The sequence below is a fragment of the Ochotona princeps genome, chromosome 23 (assembly GCF_030435755.1).
Source record: "Ochotona princeps isolate mOchPri1 chromosome 23, mOchPri1.hap1, whole genome shotgun sequence".
Classification (NCBI taxonomy): domain Eukaryota; kingdom Metazoa; phylum Chordata; class Mammalia; order Lagomorpha; family Ochotonidae; genus Ochotona; species Ochotona princeps.
The window spans coordinates 21,724,533-21,743,360 of NC_080854.1; positions in this window are offsets into that span (position 1 = coordinate 21,724,533).

Below are 18,828 nucleotides of genomic sequence, written 5' to 3' on the forward strand. Positions count from 1 at the left end.
CAGGTGCAGGCTCCCGAGGACTTGAGCCTTCCTCCACTGCTTTCCCAGGCCACAAGAAAGGAGATGGATGGGAAGTGGAGCAGGTAGGACATAAACCAGCATCCATATGGGATCCTAGCTCTTGCCACAGGAGGATTAGCCAATTGAGCCATCGCACCATGCCCCAAAACACAATATTCTTAAGACTTAAAGTGGTCTAAAATAATTGTTTAAAACTGCTCATATCTTCCATCCACATTGATTAAAAGCAAAAGATCAAAATGAGATCATCACTACAGTGGAAAAGTAGCGTGAGTGCCATTGCCCACTTTTCCTTTACTTGTACAATAAGATAGTAACCGTGACCCCTTTAAATCTTTCTGGTTCAACGATTTGAGGGCGAGGGCGAGGGCGAGGGCGTGGGCCACCGGACCGCCAAGTGTCTCCACCTGGAGGCAACGTGGTGGACAGAAGCCTGGATGTGGGCGTCACTTCACGCTCACGGTGAGTCCTCAGCCTCTCTGTTCAAGTTCTGGAACTTTGAGCAAGTTAGTGTCCCCAAACGAAGCTCCAGTCGGTTTTCCAGAGACACGCAGGACACGCAGGTAGGAACTGAATAAGAGTTTATTTCTGTCAGACGTACACGCGTCTCTGGTCCCGAAACCCTCACTTGCCCCGTGGAATGGCTTCATTTGCGGGGACCAAAACTCTGGGCGCGTGGATTGTTTTTCTTAACAAGAGCTATACAGATCGGACTCTATTTCACTTCATCACACATCTAATACGTGAAGTAGTGCATCTACATGAGCACGGCGCTGGCTGGGTTAACAGGTTTTCCTCCCGCTTGGGTCCAGAGCTTCAGGGATAGTAAACGGAGCCTGCCTTCCCAGAGCTCCCTCCGGGCGCCTCCCGCGTGTCGTCCCGGCCCCGCAGCCCCCACGCTCGCCCTGAGGCGCGAGGTCCACACAGGAGCCCTCACAGCTTCCGCCGCGTGGGAGTGCGCGCGCGTGGGCGGAACGTGGCAGGGGGAGGCTGCTAAAGACCCACAGAACGAATGTTTGTCTTTCCAGGAGATACACTAATAATGACTTTGTGTTATTAGATAAGTACTTAATGACTGAGAAGGGACGGGGGTGTGTGTGGGGCGGTGAAAGGCGTCTTACCTGAGCGGGAAGCTCCGGATAAAACCATTTTCCCTACGAGTTCTGATTTGAGAACGTAGGAGAATTTCACCTTCAAAATTTTACCTCAGATTCAGTTATGTTACTACACATATGCTTGTGTTATGATTTTTTTCTATTAAATGCATCAGTGAGGGTGAAATCCTGTTGGTGGAAATGGGGCTAAATAAACTCTATTTTTAAGGGAATCCCCCCGCCGCTCCGGGAAGATGGAACAGCCCACTGGCGGTTCCCGGGGTCCCCGCGCCGCTCTGCCGGTGGCGGGGCACCTGGCTGGCAGGCTGTGTGTCCCCGTGGGTGGAGATCAGGGAAACAAGCTCCATAAATTGTGGCAAGGCGAAGACACTTTTCTGACTTACAAAGTTAGCTTATCCTGATATATTTTTTAAAAATATACGTAATGAAAACTAAATGAGGAAACTTCTTAAAAACCATGTGAGCGTAGATACTCCAAATTACAAAAACCAATTTTAATTTTTGCTTCTTAAAAATTGACGATATAAACTAACAGGGAGTTTCAATGAAATATAAGGCATTAAACGAACAGTCATTAAGTATAAAAATTGTAAAAAAAAAAGAAATGGAACTGTGTTCCCAATGAGGATACTTTTTTGTTTTTCTGAATTTAATTGTAATACACGATAACTGCTTGAAAAATCAAAACTATAGCCAAAGGCATATAAGAAAGTAAAATCTTCTGAAATCTCACCACACAGAGATCAACAAGGCTAGTTTTTTGTGAAATGATTTTCTAGTAACCTTATAATCTATATACACATTAAGAATGCCTAACTGGGCCCGGCGGCGTGGCCTAGCAGCTAAAGTCCTCGCCTTGAAAGCCCCAGGATCCCATATGGGCGCCGGTTCTAATCCCGGCAGCTCCACTTTCCATCCAGCTCCCTGCTTGTGGCCTGGGAAAGCAGTTGAGGACGGCCCAATGCATTGGGACACTGCACCCGCGTGGGAGACCTGGAAGAGGTTCCAGGTTCCCAGTTTTGGACCGGCGCACATCAGCCTGTTGCGGCTCACTTGGGGAGTGAATCATCGGACAGAAAATCTTCCTCTCTGTCTCTCCTCCTCTGTGTATATATGGCTGTAATAAAATGAATAAATCTTTAAAAAAAAAAAAAAAGAATGCCTAACTGAGTCACTCTGTGTTTTGTATGCTAGTTTCTAATGATACAATATGTTCTGTACATATTATGTAAATGAAACATAGAATCTATTTTTTCATATGACAAGATAGCATACCAAAACATGAAATTACTTGACCCATTTTAAAGAATAGCATATAAATAGTAGCATGGAGAATATCCTTGTGCATACATCTTTGAGTATTTGTAGGGCTGTTACGGATAAATTTCCATAAGTGAAATTAATGGATTGAAAACATGTATTATTCTTAAAATTTGGCAGTTTAACTGCTTTCCAAAAATTGTATCAATTTACATTTCCACCAAGTAAAAGAGAATGCTCATTTTGTAACACAGAATTACTGTTATAAAACCTTCAGATCTAACAAAGCAAAAAGATTTTCCTTTTTTCACTTTTTTTATTAACTTTGTTAAATAGCTTTTGTTACATTTATTCTACACTTTTATGTTTCCATCTTCATACATTTTTATGTCACTTGCATGTTTGTCTTGTAGCAGCTACCTCTCTTAATTATGAGATAACTGAATGTTATGAATATTAACCTTCTTTGTATTAAATGTAAACATGTCTCCCAATTTGTTATTTGCCTTTTTTCATGGTGTATTTTAGGAAATTTTATTTAAAACTGTTAAGTCTTTGTATCTACCATTTTTGTAATACTTGTCTCTTCATTACAGAATTGTACTTTTTTAGCATTTTTACTTTTATTTTAGATTTGTTTATTTTTATTGGACAAGCAGATTTACAAAGTGGAGAGTCAGAAAGATCTTCAACTGGTTCATTCCAAAATGGCCTTAATGAACAGAGCTGAGCCAATCTGAAGCCAGGAGCCAGGAGTTTCTTCTGTGTCTCCCACATGGGCTCAGGATCCCAAAGCTTTGGACCATCCAACTGCTTTCCCAGGCCACAAACAGGAAGCTGGATGGGAAGTGGAGCAACTGGGACATGGCGCCGGCTTGTGTCCTGGCTGCTGCACTTCCCGTCCAGCTCCCTGCTTGTGACCTGGGAAAGCAGTCAAGGACAGACCAAAACCTTGGGATCCTGCGCCTGCATGGGAGTCCTGGAGGAAGTTCCTGGATCCTGGCTTTGGATCATCTCAACGCTGGCCATTGTGGCCACTTGGGGAGTGAATCAGCCGATGGAAAATTTTCTTTCTGTCTCTCCTTCTTTCTGTGGATCTGACTTTTTAATAAAAATAAATCTTTTTTAAAAAAGGTTGGATGCATATATGATTTTCATTGAGACGTCCTGAGAAAGGAAGACTTACGTAATTGGGTCCTTGTCACCCACATGGAACTCTTGGATTGTGTTTGTGCCCTTGCCTCCAGTCCTGGTCACTGGAGTTTTCAAAAGTGACTCTTCAGGGCCCGGCGGCGTGGCCTAGCGGCTAAAGTCCTCGCCTTGAACACGCCCCGGGATCCCATATGGGCGCCGGTTCTAATCCCGGCAGCTCCACTTCCCATCCAGCTCCCTGCTTATAGCCTGGGAAAGCAGTCGAGGACGGCCCAATGCATTGGGACACTGCACCAGCGTGGGAGACCCGGAAGAGGTTCCAGGTTCCTGGCTTCGGATCGGCACAGCACCGGCCCGTTGCGGCTCACTTGGGGAGTGAATCATCGGACGGAAGATCTTCCTTTCTGTCTCTCCTCCTCTCTGTATATCTGACTGTAATAAAATAAATAAATCTTTTAAAAAAAAGTGACTCTTCAGATATAACTTTCTGTTTTATAAATAAGTATATAAGTTAATTAATGAAATTTAAAGTAAATCATCTCAGATTAGCATTTGCTGTCGAATACCTATTAAGTGCAGGGCACTTTTCTTGTTGTCTAAAGAATTAAAGGTAAAATAATCAAGCTGTCTTGAAACATCTAGCAGAAGGGCAGGAAGGAGCATGTTCTAAAAAGTTAGATGTAGTGCTAGATAGTAATAAAAATACAAAGGAGGAGGAATTTCATGTGCCAACTCATAAAAATGGATGGTGTCAATAGTGAGTACCTGAGTTCAAACTTGCCACGCTCTTAAAACTCTTTGTAAAGGAGAACAAGCATGAAAAAGTGAATATTTGGATAATGAAATCAGAAGTGTATATATCTTGGGTCAGGTTAGGGTTACTGGCTGGAGAGCGTTCCTAAGCTGTAATAAGCAGGTTCAAACATAGAGCATAGACTGCAGCAAATTTGTTGAGTTCCAAAGATTTGAGGCGCCCATGTTTTGGTGCAATTGGTTATCCTGTATGCGCACTGGGTCTAGTCTCATCTGTTCCACTTCCAATGCAGCTACCTGCTAATGCCCCTGGGAAAGCAGCAAAGATGGCTGAAATACTTGGGCCTCTGACACTCAAGAGGGAGACCCAGGATCCTGGCTTGGGCCTGGTCCACTACTGACCATTGCAGCCATTTGGGGAGTGAAGCAGAGGATGGAAGATAGCTCTCTCTCCTCTTTGTAACTGTGCCTTTAGATACATAGATAAATTGTAAGGGAAAAAAAACTTGGAAATAACTTACCCTAGGCTATAGCTTGTTTTTCTAAATTAATATTTCAGTCTTAATAGCAGACATTTAGTCTGGTAGTCTAGCTACCTTTCCACATCAGTGTGCCTGGGTTCTACTCCTGGGTGCTAACTGCTGATCCCAGCTTCTGACTGATGTAGACCCTAGGAGGGAGTAGTAATGGCTTCTGGATTGTGTACTCTGCTCCTGGTTCCTGCCCCGACTCAGTCCTGCTTGTTGCAGTGCTTTGATGGAGTGACCCAGCAACTGGAGCTCGTGTGTGTGTGTGTGTGTGTGTGTGTGTAAGACTCTTTCTCTTCCCTTCCAACATGTGGCTCTTCCAACAAATTTTAAAATTTTTCCATCCCAGTCTCTTCTGTCACAAATAAGAATAAGGACCTGAAGAAGAGTGGAGTAAGGAAACCTGAAGGACAAAGACAACTTTTCCTTCACTCAATGAAGTGTTTATTAAGTAGCTGCATATGCCATTTACTCAATAAAGAGCATGGTGCCATGTAAGTGTACACACAGATTATGAAGTGATAACGCAGTGCAAAATCAACAGTCAGATTCCACTATGGGCATGCTGGTGACTTCTTAACCACTGCACCAATACTTGTCCCTCCACTGACTTTTGAGACCTTGTGTGTTTCCAGTTTACTTGGTTATGTGGTGGCTATGGTACTGGTGTCTTGCCTTCATTATGACATGACTTCCTGTTTCCAGACCATTTTGACTCTAACTCCTGAATTTCTGTTGTAGAAATAGATCTTCTTCTTGGATCTCTTTATATCTAGCTAGCATCTAGCTTCCCATCTAGCTAGCATATTTGAAGGAATTATTTAGATCTGTCTGCATTAGAAGAGAGTTCTGTTTTGTAAACATATTATCATTGAGTGGGAAAACATTCTGAATTATTGCTATGACTCCTTTAAATTTTCCTATAGAGAGCTTAGCTTAATTGTTTCCTGCCTACTGCATCTGCTTATGTCTGCATATTGCTAGCTACTATGGTATGCAAAGGAAAATCACTTTCTTTCTCTCTGTTTTTAAAGATTTATTTTATTGAAAGTCAAAGTTACACACATAGAGGGAGAGACAGAGAGAGATCTTTCATAAATTGGTTCACTCCCCAAATAACTACAGTGGACAGAGTTGGGTGCTAGGAGATTTTTCCAGGTCTCCCACATGGATACAGTGGCTAAGACCTTGGGCCACCCTCTGCTGCTTTCCCAAGCTATTAGCAGAGAGCTGGATTGGAAGTGGAGCAGCCAGGACTTGAACTGGCACCAATATGGGTTGCTGGCATCACAGACGGAGAATTAGCTTGCTATGCTGCCACACTAGCCCTAGAAAATCACTTTTAAGTAGCAAAAGCTAACTATTTCCTTTATCTTTCTCTGTAGATTTTTTTTAGTAAGATTCTTAATTTTTCTCTCATGCTAATGGTTAGTTTATTTTTTCAAGTAGATTGGGGCTAATGTAAAATGTGACCAGAATGTAGGAGAGAAAAGCACATTAGTGGTTTCCATTATTTACCTGATTCTCTTCCCCTCAATTAACTTGGAAACCTTTACAGTATTTGATGTTTCTATTTTACCTTTGAGGGAAAAAAAACTCTGTGGTTGAAAATACAAGATCACAGGCCAAATGCAACCTTTGAGGCAGTGTTTTGTTGGCTTACAGCATGTTTAAATCCTTTTGAGCCAACATGTGGAAATTGGGAGCTACCATATAAACATTTAGCCCTCTTGCTTCCTTTTAAAAACCAGAAGACTCACCCACTCTGAGTGATGCCCTGATGTGGCACCTTTGGGCTGGGCTGGTTTTGAGAGGGGTCATGCTCTTTCCATTTTGCTAAGAGCCAATTATCTCTAACCTATTTCTTCCCCTGACTAGCTATGTCTGCTCTTAGCTGGGTATTTCCGCTTGCAACCTTCCTAAGTCATCCTCTCTCCATGCCCTTTGTCTTCCACCAATCCCCGGGGGCTGTGAGATCACATTTTTGAGAGATTCATTGTTAGCTATTGAGCCTTCTGGAGATTCAGGGGAGACAGAGCAATGGGGGGTCATCTGTTTAAGTCATTCAGGCAACTGCTCCATCTCAGGCGAAACTGGATAAATTCCTTGGTGGCCATCAGATTTAAGGGAATATTGGGCCACTGATTGGAGAAACTCCTTTTGCCTACTAGGTCCTGGAACTAATAGGTTATGCTTAATAAGCTAGTGAATGAGAATTTAAGATGCTGGTTGGAAATATCTTCAGCAAAGTGTTTTATTCTCTATTCAATGTAATATTGGTGAATAATGGGCAATTAGTTATATTAGTTACTCAATACTCTGGTAGCTAAGTGTTTTCTTTAACTATTGAAATATTCTGAAGTTTCCCAGAAGAATCAGAAACTCCCTGCCCTCTGTCTCATTTAGTCATCTCTCTTAGCAGAGAGAAAAGAAAAAGCAGGCTCCCTGGATGGACTGGTTCCTTCCTTCCCTTAGAGCAAGTGGTTTCCCTCTTTAGGACTCAAGGTGACAGGCAATGATGATCTGCAGATAATACTTTTACTTTTTCATGTGGGGTATTGAAAAGCAACTCCCCCTCCCCAATGGTGCATTTTGTGATTTTTTTTTCTTCAAAGATTCTTTTTTTTTTTTTTTTTTTTTTTTTGGTCTTTGAAAGGAAGATTTGCATAGAAAGGCAGAGATGGAGGAGAGATCTTCCATCTGCTAGTTCACTCCCCAAATAGCCCTCAATGACCAGAGCTGGTCTAATCTGAAGCCAAGAGAGAGGAGCTTCTTCTGGGTCTGTCAGTGGGTCCGGGATCCCAAGGACTTATGCCATCCCCTGCTGTTTTCCCAGGCCATTAACAGGGAGCTAGATAGGAAGTGGAGCAGCTGGGACACTAACTGGTGCCCATATGGGATGCCAGCACCACAGATACTCCATCTCAGAGTATTATCTACCTGCAATTCAACCTGTATGCAAAGTAAGTCTCCTGAAGCCTGTGATTGTCCCTTTCTAAGGAGAGAGCTTATTATCAATGCAGATTCCTGGGTACTGCCTTTAGTCACCTCAGTTTCATCAATTCTGAAATGGTACTGAGGATTCTATAACTTTCCCAAGCCCTGCAAGTAACTCTGTTACAATGACCTCTGTATCCACATTTAGAAATCACATTAAGGATGTTAAGTTTCCAAGATCCTTTGCCCAAAACACATTTTAGTATCAGTGCTGGGTTTGAGAGGAAAGAATGAATCATTTTAAGGTTGGCACATCATAGACAGAAGGATGGAAGGGGTACTTAATTCTTTAAAGTTCCTTGATGCTTCCCTTATAGTAATAAAATTGTATCAGAAATGAGGGCTTGTTTATAGGATAAGACAGAAAAATTAATTGAAGAGGAAGCATTTCTCTTGAAAATGGGTGATTGTAAGATATTATATAGTGTTTGAAGTTGAGTAGAACAGGCAAGGTCTCATGTTTTAATTTTCAGAAAATTAATTAAGATTTTCTGCTGTAAGTAACAGAATGACCAGCCAGGATTACATGATTCATAAAGACAACTTTATGTCTTTTTTTATTAATTATGTTGCATTATGTGACACAGTTTCATAGGCTCTGGGATTCCCCCATCCCCTCCCCGTGTCCTCTCCCTTTGGTGGATTCCTCCACCTAGTTGCAGTATTACAGTTCAAATTAAGTCAAGATTCTTTCATTGCAATCATATACCAAGCATAGAGTCCAGCATCTTATTGTTCAGATAAATTCAACAGTTTCATTGGGAGACCTTCTCTGGTCTGAAGATAGAGCTGGCAGAATATCGTCCTGATCAATTAGAAGCCCCAGCACAACATCAACAACAATTTACAACATTATAGAATTAATTGACATGGTATTGAGTAATCAATACATTATAACAGTGCAAGTTCTTAACCACATCCTGTGACTACTTCATTGACCCTTCAATGTTTGTTTGTACTCAGCACTGGCTGCTATACACCTTAAGGTGGCTATAGGGTACTATTCAGCTGTCTCGTGTCTGTTTTCATTTTAGTATTTAGCTGTTTAATGCGTTGACACATAATTTTGCTGAACTTGGTAGATTTTAGGATAGTCTTAAACTGGCTTATAAATCTAACAGTTTTAGGAGGGGTGTACAGAGAAATCTTCCATACCCTGGTGAGGAGTAACTAATCTTTGTGTCCTATCTAGTAAGGTATATGTGGATCCATGCTGATCGTTTGCTGTTTGGTTCTAAGCTTTCCTTGTATTTCTCTGACTATCTATTTTTTTTTTTTTTTTTTGAGGGGAGGGAGGGAGGAGTCTCCGGGGCGATCCTGATGGTCATTACAAGAGAGGGTGGGGATCCAAAGCTGGAACTAAGTAAGGACCAGAAGAAGCTCCTCTCCCTAGTCCTGAAGGAAGTTTGCTGTTCTTCTGTTTCTGCAGATCTCTCAGGGCTCCTGGCTGAAAGACAACTATATGTCTTTTTTTTTATTTCCACATGAACATAATATTTTTTTAGACTTTTTTTTTTAAAGATTTATTTATTTTATTACAAAGTCAGATATACAGAGAGGAGGAGAGACAGAGAGGAAGATCTTCCATCCGATGATTCACTCCCCAAGTGAGCCGCAACGGGCCGGTGCTGTGCCGATCCGAAGCCGGGAACCTGGAACCTCTTCCGGGTCTCCCACGCTGGTGCAGTGTCCCAATGCATTGGGCCGTCCTCGACTGCTTTCCCAGGCCACAAGCAGGGAGCTGGATGGAAAGTGGAGCTGCCGGGATTAGAACTGGCGCCCATATGGGATCCCGGGGCGTGTTCAAGGCGAGGACTTTAGCCGCTAGGCCACACCGCCGGGCCACATGAACATAATATTTAATAAGAAAAATTAAGAAGACCACAGTTTGAGAAATAAAATAAGGGCACAAAAGATTTTCATATCCCCAAATAATTTCATTATTATACATGTTTGATATTTTATGTTAATAGCCAGATATCAAAGAAAAGCATTGTTATTTTAAGAACATTTCTGATAATTACAGAATGTGTTACAGCTATGTAGTGTTGTGATGTTTGTTTTGTACTTGCAATTGTAAAGACAACTATATGTCTTAAAGAGCAAGAAGCCTGGCCATGCTCCAACCATTGTGGTTACCTGTGGAGTTAACCACCAGATGGAAGATTTTCTCTCTTGCTTGCTCTTGTGATGGCTCCTGCTGTCTGTCTGTCTGTCTCTCTCTCTCTCTCTCTCTAGTCCTGACTTTTAAATAAATTTTTAAAAAATCTTAAAAACTTGGTCAAGGGGTTAGCACCATGGTGTGTTATGATAAACCTCTGCATGTGGTGCTGGAATTCCATATGGGAGCAGATTAAAGTTCTGGCTGCTGCATATCCAGTCCAGTTTATGACCTGGATTTGGACTGGCCTAGTTCTAGCCATTGAGACCATTTGAGGAGAGAACCAGAAAAACAGAAGAGCTCTTTCTCTCCTCTCTGTAAATCTATCTGCTTTTCAAATACAAATAAATAAATCATTAAAAACCTAGTCAAAGCTAGATCACCCCAACAATTGACAAAACAGGATGAAATCACAATTGATAATTCAATTAATGGGTTTTGAATTGCCAATTATGATTCATACCCTTCTTTGAAATAGTACTTGAACATGTCAAAGATTCTTTAAACTGCAATAAATTAAAAAAATGGGAAAGGATGATGTACAACCATATCTGCCTCAGTTTTGAAATGATCCTTTGGATTTCAGTGCCTACAGAATCCCAGGAATGCATTGAGAATGGGATAATAGAGTGGGAGGAAGGGGTGATGGTTGGAATTGTTTCTGGGGATGTTGATAGGGTAAAGTAAAGTGGAAATTTTTAAGAATTCACTGGAGAAGAGGCTGCTTTTGATATTTTAGTCAGCAACCTGAACTGAGGATAATTTGATGGGAACTAAATGTCTTTGTGAATCTTGCATTGCCACAAAGTATAATAAAAGTAAAGTGACAGCAACCTTCTAATATCTTGTGTAAACTAATGAATGACATTTTGATTATTTGCAAAACCCTTCTGTAAGATTACCTTTTTGATAATTTAGCATCTTACAACCTTCTACTTAATTATAAAACAAAGTATAGTTTCCCCTTCTTACAAGTCACTCACATGAAAGGCTACAGTAAACATGGTGTTGATTTGATCTTCAGCCCTGGAGACCATACAAGATATTTAGATGTGCTGGAGAAATAAATGTCAAACACAGATGCAATGCTTTAATGTTTTGCTTTGTTCCAAAAAAACTTGAGGTTGCTTAAGGGAATTTCCCTAATGTAAAAGTAGTAAGTAGAACTGCCAGTCTAACACCTAAACAGGACAGTTTGGTGTTGTTTCATTGTATATGATGCAATGAATTTAATCTTATTATTTCAGAATTAAACTCTAAATTACTGTAATTGGGAAATGTTTGCTTTTATCTACTGCGTCTTCTCATTAAAGTTGCTTAAAACAAAAGAATATTTTTATTGTGTAACATAATTTCAAAATGCCTAACTTGAAAATCATTTATGTAAACAAACTTAATGGTGACTTAAGTTTTTACTGTATAAAAATTGTAACTATTTCAGAAGCAGAGTTTATATCTGATAGTAATGAATTTTTTAAACATGTAGAGACTTTAACATAAATGATATTAAAGAAAGAGACATTGGTTCATTTGACATTTTAATACCTTAAAAGATATATGTTGACATTTTATGTGTAAGTTAAATTTTACTTCAAGTAAATTGGAAATGGGGTTGTTTCAAAGTAGTACAAAGCAACACTTCTTGATTTTAGTATGTCTTCTTAATAGTGTCATTTTTTTAATTTAAGAAATTTATTATTTATTTGAAAGGCAGAGTTATAAGAGAGAAATGGACAGAGAGGGAAAGAGGAAGAGAAAGAGAGAGATCTTTTGTTTGCTGGCTCACTCCTCAAATGACCACAGTGATTAGGAGCCAAGAGCTTCCTCTGGGTCTCCTACATGGATATTAAGAGCCGAAGCAGATGGGCCATCTTACACTGCTTTATTAGCAGGGAGTCGAATTGGAAGTGGAGCAGCCAGAACTCAAACCAGCATCCAAATGGGATACTGGCACTGTTATCACCACAGCACCATTCCCAGTGTCCTTTCCGGAAAAAGAAGCAAAACAAAATAACAAAGCAAAACAAAATGCACCCAATAATGTAATATCTTCTTCAACTATAGCCTTTAAAATGGCTTAATGATAGCGTTTCACTTGAATTTTTTTCTTTTTTGGTTAAGCAAATAGCAGAAAATATTTTAATCACCTTTTCCCTTAAAAATGTGCCAATGGCTTAAAAATATAATCTTCAGTGTTTTGTTATAGCGTATCAAATTCATTATAAAGGAAACTATTATGGAAAACAAATGAAGCCTAAATGGTAGATCGTCATTTGGTTGTTTTGCCATCTAGATATGTAGTGGGTATGTATTTGTGTCTTTGTGTATATGGTTGGCCCTTTGATCCTAGGGTTTGGCCTCTCCAAGTTTACATCTGCACTAAATAATTATAGCAATTTTTTTCACTAGTCCCTGAACAATATAGTAAGCCAACTATTTTTATACATTGTTTTTAATTTATTTATATTTCTTATTAGAAAGTAAAATATACAGAAAGGAGGAGAGACAGAGAGGAAGAACTTCCATCCATTGATTCACTCCCCAATGGCTGCAATGGCTGGAACTGTGTGGATCCGAAATCAAGAGCCCAGAGGTTCTTCTGGTCTCCCGCATGGATGCAAGGTCCCAAGGCTTTGGGCAATCCTCAGCTGATTTCCCAGACCACAAGCTGGGAGTTGGGCCACCGGGATGGAACCAGTGCCCATATGGGATCCCGGCACATGCAAGGCAAAGACTCTAGCTGCTAGGTTACTGTGCTGGGCCCTATAGCATTTACATTGTATTAAGTGTTACGAATAACCTACAGATGATAATACAGGAGGATGAACTTATGGCATATGCAGATAGTTCACAATTTTATGTGAAGGTCTTGAGCATCTGTGGATTTTGATATCTAAGGTGGATCCTGTAACCAATGCTTGGTAGATGTAAAGTGATGACTACACATGTACATATGATCGGAGAAACCTGCCACAATCATTTCAAGCATGATTTTTAAGAACTGAAAAGTTCATTAATGATCTTATTTAGTCTTCGTTTGTTCAGAATTTTTTTGATTATTTGGGCTAATGACGGCTAAAACGCATAAATCACTTAAAGAATTAACCTAAAGAGATTCAATTAAAGAGGAACAATGTAGCAGTGAGTATTTGGCACAATGATTAAGATGCCACATCTCTTATCAGATTACCCAGGTTCAAGTCCCAACTGTGCTTCTAAATCCAGCTTGTTGCTGATGTGCGCTCTGGGAGGCGGCAGATAACGCTTCAGTACTTGAGTTTCTGCATCTGAGCAGCAGACCTGATTGAACTCCTGCTTTGGCCTGATCCAGCCATGGCTGTTGCAGACATTTGGGGAGTGAATCAGAAAATGGGTGGTCTCTCACTCTTTCCCTTTCCTCCCCCCTCCCTCTCTTTGTTTGTGTGTGTTTAACTGGGCTGGGCCAGGCCAAACTCAGGAACTCAGAACTCCATCCAAATATCCCATGGAGGTTTCAAGGACCTAACTTTCTGAGTTTTCATCTGCTGGTCCCCAGCATTGCATCAGTAGGAAATTGAATCAGAAGAGGAGTAGCTGGAACTCAAAATGGCACTTTAGTAAGGAATATGCACATCCCAAGCAGCAGCTTAACCTGTTGCACTACAATGCCTGCCCTGTTGCATTTAAAAAAGAAATAAAAATTTTAAAAGTTTTAAAGGAGCATTGTAATCAAGCATGGGAAAATTAAGGTTAGATTTATCAGCAATTATCAAATGTTAAATATTAATGAGCAGTGCATAAAAGTATATCATTCACTTGATTTCTTTTAAATTTGCTTGCATACATCACTCTTATCACATGATAGTGTTACTAAAATGAAGCTATTTTATTACAAGTTAGGTTTTGAGGGGCTGATATAGCGGATAACTACTGCCTGTGAGGCTGGCATCCTCTATGGGTGCTTGTTTGATTCCTGGCTGCTCCACTTTCAATCTAGCTCCTTGCTATGTGCCTGGGAAAGCAGCAGAATGTGGTCCGGTGCTTAGGCCCCTCAACCCATGTGGGAGACCCAGCAGAAACTCCTGGTTCCTGGCTACAGTCTGGCCCAACCCTGACTGTTATGTCCATTTGGGGAGTAAATCAGAGGATGGAAGATTGCTCTCTATCTTTCTAATTCTGACTTTCAAATGAGTAAAATGGATTAAAAAAAAAAGAAGTTATGTTTTTGAAAAGGGTAAAAAACAGTAGCTGGAAACTTTATGCTCTAATAAGTAAATATTATCTAGAGTAAAACCTTAGGTAGAGATTATCTAGGGAAAAATGATACTGTTAGAGACACATTGTAGGTACTCAAAACACAGATGGGGAATGAATGAATATGATAGTTTCATTGGGTGGCAAAATCACACGCAGAGTCATGAATAAACATCTTGGACATTGTGAAAGACAGTGACATCATTATTACTATTACTAAAGGGTAGCCACTTGATTGGCATACTTTGTTTAAGAAAAAGATGAAAAACCCTTGGAGAACAAAAGATGGTTGAAGAGGGGTTTGTCCAGTGCAACAGAAATAACAGCTTTATTATTGCTCTGTCTAAAAATGTTTGATATGATTGAATCAAATATGTATCAAAGGATGGTTACACACAAAGTTTAGTATTATAATCAAATTAATCTTCTGAAAAGGTCCATCTGATACATAGGAAATGGTAGCCATAATTGTATAGCTTAATCTGAAAGCAATAGTAATGTTACAATCACACAAAAAATAGACGTATGAATTACAGTAGGTTAGACATCACGGAGCTGAATAGAGAATAGGATGGAACCTACATGGACAGGAAGGAGATGGGGTCAGTGAGGGGATACTGAGTTCTGTAAGCTACTCCCACAGTATTAGAGAAACTCCTCAGGGAACCTTGCTTGTTTATATGTCTACTTTCTGCTACTAAGGTTGCCCATGATTTGATGTTCTGTAAAATTCTATCTGATGGGGTTCTTATCAAACTCAGAAATTCAGACAGCAAAGATATGAAAGACAGAATAAATAACATATTTCCACTAGTGAGACGAAACTTAAAAGGCAGCTTAGATTTTAGGCTCCTGACTGAGGGCAGTGATGGGCACACAGGCAGAAAGTGCAACGACTGGTATCTTTCCCGTGAAAAGGGGCTGAGAAATCTCAAAATCCCCTTTTCTGTCTTATCTCAGAATTATGTCTATTTAAAGAAAAAATCTTCCTGGCAAAATGAAGGGCTGTTCACCTGCTCCCCAATTTCAAAATCCACGAGCGAGCGAGCGAGAGAGAAAGAGAGAGAGAGACTGTCTACAAGACAATAAGGACAGAGTAGTGATTTTAGAGAGAGCACTGAAATTGTTAATATGCTTTGTATTTCTAATTTGTGTATTATCAAGAGTTCCAGGAGAGGTGAGGACTAGCAGTAATGAAATGTGAGCAGAGAAACCAGGGAAGGATGAATATTTACAGCTTTCTAAGTGTGCTCAGGTTATTCATGGTATTTCTCTTAGTATTATTTATATTGTTGGGGAAGCTAGGACATAGATCTTCAGTGTAACAGTTGGACTTCAGGGTAATGACTACTTGCTCCTCTTGAAGTTTTGATTGACTGGATTGCTATATGGACTAGTGATTTGCTATTTTTAGTGGGCCATGTTATCACCAAGCTTGGTTAATAAAGACTCCTTAATAAACCCTAGGCTTGTCTGGCGTGATCTAGCTCGCACCCCACAACAGAATATCTGATGGTGGAGGCATGTGAAAATTTGGGAGAGATTGTAAGTGAGCCTATCATTCAAGTTTCATTCTTTCACAGAGTATTTGTTAAATACCTAGAATGGCATCCAAGCCATTATACAGAAACAATGCAATTCTAACAGAAATTTCATTGGGATTTTTTTCCATGGAACTTGACTCCTGACGCTGGACCTACTTCCTGCTGCAGCTTCCTTAGGCCTTTTCAGCCCCAACTGAAAGGACTAGAAGAGGGGTTGATATGCATTTAGAAGAAAATGTCTTTCCTACTATTTACAACTAGGTGGTCCCAACTAGAGACCATTATGCTCAGTGAAATGAGTCAATCACAAAAGAATAAATGCCATATGTTCTCTCTTATATAAGGAAAGCAGCATGGAAAGTGTAACTTCAATAATCTGATCCGTGCTGTTTTTCGTTCGTTTGTTCGTTTTTTTGGCTATATCCCATGTGTTTTGATGTTTTTTATTTCAGTTTTGTTTATTCCAAATACTTTCTTTTCTCTTGTTGAATTCATCACTGGCTCATGGATTACACAGTGGCATCATTTTTCCCAAGAGACTTTTGTGTTTCCTTTTTGTCACTCATGTGTTGGTTACTCTGTGGTATGTTTTTTTCATGGTGCTGTAATTTGTTGTTGATGTTGTTGTTGTTGTTGTTCTTGAGGCTGTTCTAACTCATACCAGTTGTTGACCTTGTTTCATGACTTCTCAATTATGGAAATGTATAGTGATGGAGTACTGGGATCTATCATGTACAGATGTGGGGGAATAATGGAACATGCATCCCTGCTTCCAGGCAAAAGATGGATCCCAGTGAAACTGTTGGCCATGTGTAGACAATGGGATGCTGGACTGTCTGACATTGTCTGTACCAACAATGTCAGGGTACACTTAAATAAGAGACGGACAGAATTATGATTCCTTATGAAGGACTACACCATTATAGTAAAATGGGGAAAATCTGTTGGGGGGGTGGGAGTTTAGGGAGGAATCCAAGCCTATATGAAATTGTACCACATAATTCAAAAAATCAAAATAAAAATATATTTAAAAAAAATTTAAAAACAAAAGAAAATATGTCTTTTCTTATCAATTCACCTTCATTGACAAAAATCAAGCAAGACTCATACATTTGAGGCAGGGCTAATGACAAAGGTCAAGAATAATCCAAGGATACTGGATCTAATCTAATCTCATTTTCAGGGTCAAGAGGACACTCCTTGAATTTACATTGAGACTGCCTGTACCTTTGTATATGTCTTTGCCTCCATATATAGGGTCAACAGAAAATCCTGAAAATTCCTATTCCTTGTCCACCAGTCTTTCTGCCAGTACCTGCCTTGGACCTGCTAAAATTAACCTCATGTTAAAATTTCAGTAGCACCAGACCAGACTCATTTCTTATTTCCCATGTCCTCTATTTTATTCCTTTGTCCTACTTGTCCCTAACTTGTGAAACTTTTCACGTTGTGTTCATTGGAACTCATGATCCATCACTCATTCACTGCCCTGCATCTTCAACCTACTCTAAAAGCTCCTCTCACTTCCTTGCTCTAATTAAAGCCTGACTCCCTCCTGAGCCAACTCCGTCACTGTCAAGCAGTAAGATGCTTTTTTTCTCCAATATTCCTGGGGCTGGTGAAGGAGGATGTATCCTTCTTTATACTCATCACTGCTTTCAGAGCATTCTCACTCTCTGTTCCCTGAAAAACCACTCAGAGGTCGTTAGACTTTGTCACCCACTTCCTCCACTATTTCTCCTGGTCCCCTGCGTCAGTGCCCTTCTTCTCTTTTCTGTATGTGTTTTTAGACGTGATTGGGCACGTTCAGGGTGGTATGGCAGTAGACTCTTTTCTGTATGTCTTTTTAAATAGCAAGATCTGGGTTTGGAGCTTGCGCTGGCCTCAGGCAGGCCGGAAGCAGTCACCCCACCCCCACCCTGGGATCTGTTGGGAGACCTGGGATGGGCTAGGTGGCATCACTCGCTGCCTGCTGGCATGCACAAAAACTAGGCCTAGAGGGCCTGCTGGCATACCCAGGCCATAGTACCCATCAGTGAATGTCAGGGCAGGGGATGGAACATGCAAGGCTGAGCCATGACACCAACTGGCACACGAGAGAACCAGATCTGGGGGTCAGATACTGTAGGGGATTTCTGGGCTATCACTTAGGTTATTGTACCCTTTCACCTAGGTTATTGAACATGTCCAATAATCTCGGCTTCCAGTATGCCTTAACTTTCCAGTTCCACAATTACATCCTCACTAGCAATAATTACAACGGTTCTATAATCTCAGTTTTCTGCATACCATTCCCTGACAAGTTTTCCAGCTTGTCCCTCTAAATTATAATCCCAGTGTATCTTGGATCCAGCTAGAACATACAGAACTTACAGTCCTTTGATCCCACCATGTTTTCCCCATTTTCCTTCTTATCCAGCTTAGATTCCATAGTCCCTGTCTATCACTACTTACTTTCCGTCATCCTTACATCCTTTGCCCTTTGCTCTCATCATGTTGCCTTAGCAAAACAACACCTTGATTAATTCAGCTATTTCCTGTTGTGTGCCTACACCCACACAGACAAAAGTAGCTGGGGGAAAACACATCCTTTTGCTTATTGGGTCAATTTAAATTCATGATTATTAACTTCACATGGGCCCTTGATGATTTCAGAAACAATCCTGTATTCTCTTATTCCATTCACTTCTTCACCCTCTTCACAATGAAGATCTGAAACTTTCTTATGTCTTCTCAAACCTGCAAATGCCTCCTCTCGGAGGATCTCATTCAGGGGATGTGTCATTGTTAGATTAAGTCTGTGCTGTTTTTAAAGGCTAGTCCCAGTGGGCAAGTCCTGTTGAGCTGGACTGCAGAACCACCTGGAGAGTACAAGATCTGGGGTGGGAAGTAAGTCCAGTAGGGAAGCTGTGGGCACTTCTCTGATGGGCTGAAGTTCCCACTGGTGAGCATGAGAACCAGGACTAAGGGAGGCCCTGGCTAGACAGGCAGTGGCACCCACTGGTATGAGTGAGGGCTGGAGGGCAGAGTTGGTTGGGTTGAGTTAGGCTCCAATGCCCAATGAT